This window comes from Chrysemys picta, chromosome 3, assembly GCF_011386835.1.
Source record: "Chrysemys picta bellii isolate R12L10 chromosome 3, ASM1138683v2, whole genome shotgun sequence".
Classification (NCBI taxonomy): Eukaryota; Metazoa; Chordata; order Testudines; family Emydidae; genus Chrysemys; species Chrysemys picta.
This window is the reverse complement of record NC_088793.1, coordinates 16,387,236-16,397,404: the sequence shown is the minus strand read 5'-3', so window position 1 is coordinate 16,397,404 and position 10,169 is coordinate 16,387,236.

The following is a 10,169-nucleotide window of genomic DNA, read 5'->3' as shown; positions in this document are numbered from 1 at the left end:
CTGCTGATTAGAGGGTCCCTGAGCTGGACCCCAGAGCAGAAGGCAGGCCCTGGTTCCATTACTAGGTGTTGGGGAAGTGGTACAGTCCTCAGGCAATGGAAAATGGAGTGCCTGGAACCATTTGCTCTGAAAGACCTTGACACCCCAGAAGGGGGCAGCATGTGTAATGACCTGGCTAGAGGGCCAAATTGCAAAGACTTGGAGTTGCAGAGATGGGTGGAGAGCCCGCGAGGATGCAACACCTGAAGGATCTAATGCCCAGAGTGGCCAGGAGGAGGTGTCCCAGTGGTGAGTAGAGCACCCCGTGATAGAAGCACTTCAGTATGTGCTTGAGACACTCATTTTGGTGAAATTGAAGCAAAAGCTTAAAGTTAAGCATGTGCTTAACTGGCTTCCTGTGAACAGAGATGGGCTAACATATATGCTTAAATGTTTTCCTTACTCAGGATCTACGGGCTTTCTTAGACGTGCATGAGTAGGGTCTTAAGGTAGCCCTGTGTCTTCCTACATGTCTGGTTCTAGATGAATAGTCATGCCTTTGCTCTGTTTCCTTACAAATAATTTTTTCCTTGAAAATAAATTTTCCTTTGCCTCTGATTTTGTTTTCCTCTCCACATCTTAAGTCTCTTTTACAGGTCTCTATTAGAACAGTGTCTCAATGATCACTGATCATTTTCTTCTTAATAGCACATGTTTTTTTCGTTTTTTTTCTTTCAGAAATCGCCTTCTTTCTTCCCTATATAACTGGGCAACAATAGGACTTCAACAACTTCCTCGTTCACTTAGCCATTGAAAAATATGCTTTCCTCCTACTCTGACTGCCTCAAGTGTAGTTGTACATACCCACATTGGTCCAATACATCATGTAAATTGCCAGATTGCAGCCAACTGGAAATCCCCTATTTCCTTTCCAGATTAATTACTAGTTTCAGAAAGCTTTGTCTAGGCCAGTCATTGAAAAATGAATCAGAAAAGAGAGCTATGTACACGGCACTATGCTGTTTGTGAGCATTTCAACAAAAAACACCCTTCCCCCCCTAAATACTTTTAAACATCCGTAGATTTCCCACAACTAACTTTTCATGTTCTGTTCCTCATTCATTTCTCACTGTTTTACAAAATACTTTCCGTATACTCTTCCCCCTGCCCAGGCTCACTGTTGGCAACTCTAGTGATATTTGATGTTTTTCTTAAAGCCCTAGCTCCTGGACTTGTGATTATGAGAATTTCAACTTTAAATTTAAAAAAAAGTTTTTAGCCTTCATGACTGCAGAGAAAAAACATACAAACATGAATTTTAAACAGTTGAAAACTAGAGGGCAAATAACTAGACCATCTGCCCATATATTTATATATTTTTCAACTCACTTGATTTTGGGGGGCCCTGACTCGTGATTTCAAACAATTAAGTTTGTCAGTGCTCACCAGGCTCACCTCACTTGGCATTTGTAATGCTGATGCCCCTGGCCGAGTTGTCAGCAGTGGCTTGCATGTTAATTTGCTAGCCACCATCTCAGTCTGGTTAGATGATTTGTCCCCTTTTAGAAAAGTGTATTGCAGAGTTTAATTGTTCATAATTTATTTGTGTGTATGATTCACATGCTGTATCATTTCCTGTCTTTCTATCATTTACGCACATTGGTATGTCAATACTAGGGATCGGCAACTTTTGGCATGCGGCTTGCCAGGGTAAGCACTCTGGCAGGCCGGGCGGGTTTGTTTACATGCCGCGTCCGCAGGTTCGGCTGATCGCGGCTCCTCCTGGCCGCAGTTCGCCGCTCCAGGCCAATGGGGGCTGCGGGAAGCAGCGCGGGCCAAGGGATGTGCTGGCAGCCGCTTCCCACAGCCCCTATTGGCCTGGAGCAGCGAACTGCGGCCAGGAGGAGCCGTGATCGGCCAAACCTGCGGATGCGGCAGGTAAACAAACTGGCCCGACCCGCCAGGGGCTTTCCCTGGTGGGCCCCATGCCAAAGGTTGCCAATCCCTGGTCTATACCTACAGTTAGAGCTAGTCAAAAACTTTTAATTGAAAGCCGTTTTCCATTGGAAAATGACATTTTGCCTAAACCTAAATTTTTTGATGAGGTAATACCAATTTATTCAAAACTTCTTTCCCAAGAAGGATTGGTAAAACATTTCGAGAATGTCACAACAGCTCACTCTGACACTTTCAGAATGGAAAGTTTTTTGATTTTTTTCATTTTGCAACTACTTTATTTTGTATAAAAAAGATCAAAATTGAAAAGTTTGATCCAAACAATAATATTGGGGGCGGGGGGCTGAGGGAATTTAACTTAAAAAACAATTTTAAAATGTTGACTTTTTTTCCCAATTAAGGATGGTGGAAAAAATGAAATCTCAAAATATTTTGCAGGATAGAAAATCCATTTTCCAGCCAGCTCTACCTATAGTCACCCTACGGCTGGCCTTCTGCTACAGTTCTAACCAAACATTATCCTCATACCCGTAGCCTGCAGGGTGTGTGCGTGTGCGCGCGCTCCAGGGGGAGCTCGGGAAGGGTTTGCATCTTGCAGCTCTAAGGAGTATGATGGCAATTGTTGGGATTGTACAGGATGTTCAACTTGCTTCTGACCATGGCCTGATCTTCTTCCCTATCCCTCCCTGCCTGTCCTTGCTGCTCTGCATCCATCAAGTCCATCTCTAGTGAGAATCTATTTGACCTAGGCAGTAGCAGGAACACACACAAACCGTTCTTGAAATTAAGTCATAAATGTTTTCCCAGGGAGAGATACTTATCTTCGAATGTAAATACTTGGATTCTTACCTCTGCCCATCAGAAACATGAGCTGGGATGGGACTAGGAGACCTAATTCTGTCTAATCTTGCAAATATCAGTTCTAACATTACTGGGTCCATATTCTCCAGAGGAGAGTGGCAGAGAAAAACAACCCTGGAAACAGGGCAAGTCATGAGGGCCAATGAGCTCCGACAATATTATTAGCTATTGATACCTTATATGAGTCTAGCTCTGGACATTGCTGGTCTAAGTTAATGACTTCTCCTATTGCAGTTTCTATTGCCCCTTTTCCTCTGCTAAATCTCTTTTGTTATACCTACTGTTGTGGGTGTCTTGGTTTAAACAGACTTAGAACAAGGCCTGTCTTTCTATTGTTTGTCCAGTGCTTCATGCAACAGGGGACCTGACAGAATATCAATGCAAATAATAAATTAAAGAAAGAAACTGAGTGGGCAGAGGGAGAAAGCTGTGCTAATGAAAAAACAGATGCAGACTGTATACAAGGGACCCATTATTACCTAGAAATATCATTTTTTTAAAAATTGAAACACTCTTGGAAAAACCTATGGATTTAAATGATTAAAGCTGACCAAGCATTCTCTCTGGGTGGGATACTTTTTACACTGTCTAAGCAACTTAGGTTTTCTGACAATAGTTGCACAACTGGAGAAAAACTGGCTGTACCTGGAGGAGGACATGCTCAGGACAAGAACTGTGCTGATCCTGTGGGAGGCAGAAAATGTTCTGAGGTTCTGCTATTGTTCAGTTCTTGCCCAATCATTATTATGTTTTGAGGAGGCAGCATGACACCAGCTTGCTCCAGTGCCATAAATAAAACAGAGAGCACAATTCTTCTCTGACACTGATGTACAGCAGAAGTAACTCCAATAAAGTCAATGGAGCTGCAATGTGTAGTTAGAAGCAAGTTAGGCCCAGAATCTTTTGCTGCCTTCACTCCCTTAGTAGATTTGTTAGAATCCCTTTGTCTCTTTAGTACGTGTGTGTGTGTGTGTGTGTGTTTGTGGTCAGTGGAATTGGGCTCACCAGGCCCTATCACTAGTATCCCTGGGGGAAATTCTGCCTCCCATTGTAGCTGCAGAGGCCTGAAAGCCCAGGGCTGCTGTGACACACTGTAGAGAGATTAGCCTCTTGCATGCCGCTTCCTGTGCAAAAAGGAACTGAACTCTACAGCAGAAGTTCCCAACCAGGGGTCTGGAGCCCCCTGAGGGGCTGCGAGCAGGTTTCAGGGGGTCCACCAAAATAAACCTTAGAGCAGGGCCAGCATTAGACTCACGGGGGCCTAGGGCAGAAAGCCAAATCCCAAGCCCCGCTGCTCGGGGCTGAAGCTGCAACCTGAGCCCCTCCTCTCTGGGCTGAAGCCCGACCAACTTAGCTTCGATGGGCCCCCTATGGCATGAGGCCCTGGGCAGTTGCTCTGCTTGCTACCCCCTGGCTTTTAATCTACTGAAAAACAGTTGTTGTGGCACGTGTGGGCCATGGCATTTTTATAGCATTTGGGGGGAAGTGGAGAGTGAGAAGAGTTGAGAACCCCTGCTCCACAGCGTCCCACATCTCGGCAGCAAAGAGAGGGGAGTGCGCATGGTGTGTGGGGCAGGTCCATGTGTAGCTGGTCCATGAACTCCAGGGATCCACTGGTTCATAAAAGCCAGACAGCGAGGGTGGCTGTCCATGCTTGCTACCCCTGTCTATGCCCTGATGCAGTGGACTGGGGTCTTTCTGGGCTGGTTGCTGCAGGTTAAAGCTGAGGACAGCCAGCTTCAATGTCTGCCTTATCCAGCCCAGACTGTTCAGTCAAGTGTGTTTCCCAGAGTATGGGTAAGACTAGGGCCTTGAGAAGCAAGCCAGCTGAGACTCAACCTTGAACTGAATTGAGATCATGAGGGATCCATAAGAAGAGCTACATTGGGTCAGACCAATAGTCCATCTAGCCCAGCATCCTGTCTCTGACAGCAGCCAGTACCAGATGTTTCAGAGGAATGAACAGAACAGGGCAATTTTGAGTGATCTGTCTTTAGTCATCCAGTCCCAACTTCTGGCAGTTGGAGGTTTAGTGTCACCGAGAACATGAGGTTGCATACCTGATCATCTTGGCTAATACCGATTGATGGACCCATCCTCCATGAACTTATCTAATTATTTTTGAACCCAATTATACTTTTGGCCTTCACAACATCCCCTGGCAATGAGTTCCACAGGTTGACTGTGTGTTGTGTGAAGAAATACTCCCTTTTGTTTGTTTTAAACTCGCTGCCTATTAATTTATTTGGGTGACTCCTAGTTCTTGTGTTATGTGATGGGGTAAATAACACTTCCTTAATCTACTTCTCTACACCACTCATGATTTTAGAGACCGCTATCAGGTCTGAGGTAGCATCCCTTCTATGACCCTCATTGTATGGGAGGTAGAAGAATCTTGTGTCTAGTCAGCAAATTACCGTAAGCGGAGATACCTCGCTCCAATGAACACTCATGTGTCCAAAGGTATGCAGTCATACCACAAGGAGGAAGGAGTGTGTATAGATTCGGAGCATTTGCTATGCAAACAGGACAGCATTATTTACTTTGACTGATAACATATTGTGGTGGGGCGACTGCCCCACACCCAGAGAGAATAGGCTGCGGCAGGCCTAGGCACCTGCGTAGGCGCGCGGCCAATCAGGAAAGGGCTTACTGGGAGCCAATCAGAAGGCAGATTGGGGCCAGCCAATCAGGACCCGCCTCAGCCATATAAAAGACTGCCCAGAGCAGGAGCAGTCAGTTTGTCCCAGGCCTTCAGAGGGGAAGGTCTATCTCTAGAGCTGGGAGTCCAGCACCGCGGACAGCGCAGTGCACGCCAGTCCGAGAGAGTAGGAGAAGGCCCCACTCCATAGCCTGCCGGGCGGCAGGCCTGGGAGGAGGAGGTCTAGCGTAGAGAAGGGCTGTTGGGGAAGCGGTCCAGAGGGATAGTCAGAGGGGGAAGGAGAAGGAAGACAGGGAGACTGTCACCCGAGGGCCTCTGGACCGGGACTCAGAGTAGTGGGCGGGCCTGAGTCCCCTCCCTTTTTCCCCCCTTTGTTTGCTGTGCTGCCCCACGCACAGCCACAGGCCGCAGGGAGCGGCCGGGCAGAACCACGCCAGGTCCTGGACTGTGAGGATCGGACTCGAAGGTGTGGGGCTGTTGTTTACCCCCCCCCCCAGAAGGGGGTGTGAATGGACAAAGGGACACTGTCGGAGGACAGTGTTCCAGAAGAGGACGCCGAACGTTGCAAGCAACGCAAGTCCGTGCACCCCACAAAGGCGAGACGACAGGCGGGACGCCACCCAAAGAGGGTGCTCTACTGGCAAACTAATTCCCCGAGACGACCAGGAGGAGGCGCCGCAGCGGTGAACTACCGACCCTGTCACACATCTTATAGAGCAGTGTTTCCTGGCAGGCACCTTACTCCTGACAGAGGCTTCAGTGATTCCAGAGAACTCGAAAAGAGGAATATTGATTTTTGTCTTGCTTGCATAGGGCCAGACTGATCACCTGCTGTGCAGGTGTGCAAGGTGCCTTGCCTGCTTTGCGCAGCCCTTGACAGTTCCTTGAGTGCAGGGACTGCTTCTCTAATGGGTCCCTGGGGATATGCAGGATCCCAAAGGGATAGGGATGAGACAGCAGTGTGTTTTCCCTCAGCACCAGCCCAGAGCGTCCCCCCGCCACACACACACAGTGCCCTGGGTTAATGGGGCCTACTCAGAGCAGTGGTTAAGCTCTCCATCCTGTAAAGTGATGAGCAGCTGGACCCTAATCCAGCAAAGCCCTTAACCAGTTGCTCATTGAACTCAAAGGGTTTACTTCTGTGCTTAAAGTGAAGCACATGCCTATATGTCACTGTTACTCAAACTGGAGCTACCGCTTGTGTAGGGAAAGCCCCTGGTGGGCCAGGCTGGTTTGTTTACCTGCCCTGTCCGCAGGTCTGGCCGATCGCGGCTCCCACTGGCTGTGGTTCGCCGCTCCAGGCCAATGGGAGCTGCTGGAAGTGGCGGCCAGTACGTCCCTCGGCCCACGCCACTTCCAGCAGCCCTCATTGGCCTGGAGCGGCGAACCGTGGCCAGTGGGAGCCGCGATTGGCCAGACGGGGCAGGTAAACAAACCGGCCCGGCCCGCCAGGGGCTTTCCCTACACAAGCGGCAGCTCCAGTTTGAGAAACACTGCTATCTGTTTTGCTGATTCAAGGCTAGTGCTCAGCACCTTCCAGGGTCGAGCCCTTCAGGCCAAAATGTGACCCTTAATTTTCACTTAAGTCTCAGCCGAGTCTGAATTGCCTCTTGTAAAGGGACTGCTTAATAGCTGTATCTTTATTGTTATTGTTTTAATTCTGGCTGGAAACAAGAACAAGCAGATTGTCCTCCACTATGTTTAATAAACACACTTGGAATTTCTTCTTTTTCAGTCATGTTTTTCCTACCTTTCTCTTTTTATAGGGCTTCCTTATGAGTAGCTTTCAGTGCCTCTATTAATTTAGATTTAAGAGATGAATTGATGTAAGTGACAATATTTTTATTTATCTTTTATAAGATACAAAATGTTTATAAACGTAATATTCAAGTTAATTGATACTGTCAAGTTAAAAATGCATGGGCCAGAACCTCACCTTTTGTAAATTCCTTAAAATCAACGGGCCTATGTCAATTTATACCGGCTAAAATAACCTTTAAAAACCAGTTTCCTTAATTACATTACAAATAGCACCTTTAAACAGTTAAAACAGAATTCTTCATGTCTAATGTAATTATACGATTCTATTTGGTTTTCCTGTGCTTTTATCTCTTCTTGGATACTAGAAACAAACCAATTGGTAGTCAATTACATTTCCAACTTCTTGTACTGTTGTAGGATACTGAAATGTTTGGATTGAAAGCACTGAAGGCTAGCATTTGTTGATAAACCATTTCCATTTAAAGTATACACACATGCACACGCCTTGAGGACATTTTTATTAAGCTCAGGCTTTGTAATGATCTGGCTGTGTTGCCGGAGGACATTTAAAATATGCCTTGTTAGCATGTAATAAAAGTGTCATGATTCTTAATCATCACGCTTGCTGAGCTGATAAGCATTTCATAAACTGATTTAAAATCCTGGGGAAGAAACTCTCATTGGGTTGGAGAATTTCAAGATTACAGCAGGCTTTCAGAAGGTGTCAGAAAGCAGCATCTACAGAAGCAGTAGGCTTGCAGCTTCTTTTCTGCTTCTGGGGCTGAATGCAATTAACATTCTAACACTGCGTTTTAGGGCTTGACTCTGGGACCCTAGCTCTCACTAGCTTGCATTTACTCACACAAGTAACTTCCATTGTCTTCAATAGGATTGTGTGCATTCTCACCAGTGAGAGTAAGGAGTGCTTAGTTGTGACCTTAGTTAGTATACAACTGTGCATGGAAGATGAGAGACAAGACAGGCGAGGTAATATCTTTCGTTGGACAAAGGTCTGTTGCTTTCAAGCTTACATAGAGCTCTTCTTCAGCTGGAAAGCTTGTCTGTCACCAACAGAAGTTTGTCCAACAAAAGATATATTACCTTACCCACCTTTTCTCTTTAATATCCCGAGACCAACAAGGCTACATGAAAGATGTAACTTTGCATACACAGAAGATGAGGCAGGGTGACACTGCCCCCAGGGAAAGTGTAAACAATCAAATTTGGCTAGATTTCTTCTTCTGTGCTGTTTCCAGCTCGGGATTCCATTATCTGTGTTCATTGCTATTTCTCCTTTAATATTTGTTTTGTTACTCCATTAGGAATAAATGGTAGCTTCTTCTGCAGCACGGGCCGTGGATCACCTTATGGGATCATCCGGGCATATCTGTCAGGTGTAGGCCCTCAGCAGTAGCTTCTCAGCACTTCTAGCAAGCCTAACACCCACAGCCATGGACACTGCCTCCCTGTGCTCATCTCTCCAAGCTTTGCTCCTCTACAGGTCCAGCCCAGACCCTGCCCTGCACCCAACCTTGTTCCCATTCTGTCTCACCCTGCTCCTGGCTCAGAACCAGCCCTGTCCTGACTCCTGGTAATTTGGTTCCAACCCTGAACTCTAATTCCTGAGAGTCTCTGCCTTGGCTCTGGCATTGGACTCTGACCACTAGGCCTGACTCCTGCTCTGACCACTCGGAGCAGGAGTCCACCACTGACCACCTACTACCTGCTCCGCTGACACTATCTCACCAAATTGCAGGAGCATTGGGGATTGGTGGTGACTTGGTTTCTCCTGTGGCACAAAACAATTTAGAGCGTGCCTATACTGCAATGATAGGGTGTGGTTGTGGCTACATACCCAACTGAGCTTAATCTAATTAGCTCAGGTACAGAAGCAGTGAAGCTGCAGCATCATGTGCTTCCGCATAGGCTAGCCCTGCATTCGGGGTGGGCTTGTACAATCCCCACTGAAGACCAAATTGCTGTGGCTTCGCTACTCTGATCCCCGAAACTAGCTAGATTAAAGCTACCTCCAATATGTCTATATGGGCTACAATTGCACCCTCTTGTTGCAGTGTAGATGTACCCTTAGTCTCCTGAAGACTGAACTTTGCTCTAACTAGAGTCATTGGGCCCAATATTGGGGAGTTGTCACTGTTCATGACAACATTTGCAGCAAGGCCTGACAGGGGAAACCGGCTTGTGTTACTCAGGAGATCAGACTAGATGATTTAATAGTCCCTTCTGGCCTTAAATGCTATGAAAGTTATGGGATAATTACCAGGATCACTGTTCTTTCTTTCTTTGAAAATTGGTACTGCTTTTACTTATTCCCAATCTTTGGCACAGCACATGTTGTACATAATTTAAAAAATATGTTATTCATATGCCCTATGTGGCATATGTTCAAATGTTGTATGTATCCCTTAATCTGCTCTTAAATTATTACTTTTATAAGATCTTTTCCTTACTAGTTGTTCGGTTTTAGTTTTTATATTTTTCTTGTTAGAGACCTGTTCAATAGTCTCTGGTGGGGGATCAAGGAAATCTTTGTTACAATTAATGGGCCAATTGTGTCTCTAGTACAACTCTAATTGCTTGGAAGTAAGATGTTGCTCAGCATGGCCAAGCTCTGGGTTTATCTTCCGGAGAGGACCTTTAATGGTATGAACATTAACATGAAAACAAAAGTCAGAAATAATGAGTGATGCATTTTTGGTTGCAACATACAGGGTATTGTTATACATTAGCCAAGAATAGTACTTGCATCAATATTCCTACCTTGAGCGTTGGCCTGCTAAACCCAGGGTTGTGAGTTCAATCCTTGAGGGGGCCACTTGGGGATCTGGGGCAAAATCAGTACTTGGTCCTGCTAGTGAAGGCAGGGGGCTGGACTCGATGACCTTTCAAGGTCCCTTCCAGTTCTAGGAGATGGGATATCTCCATTAATTAT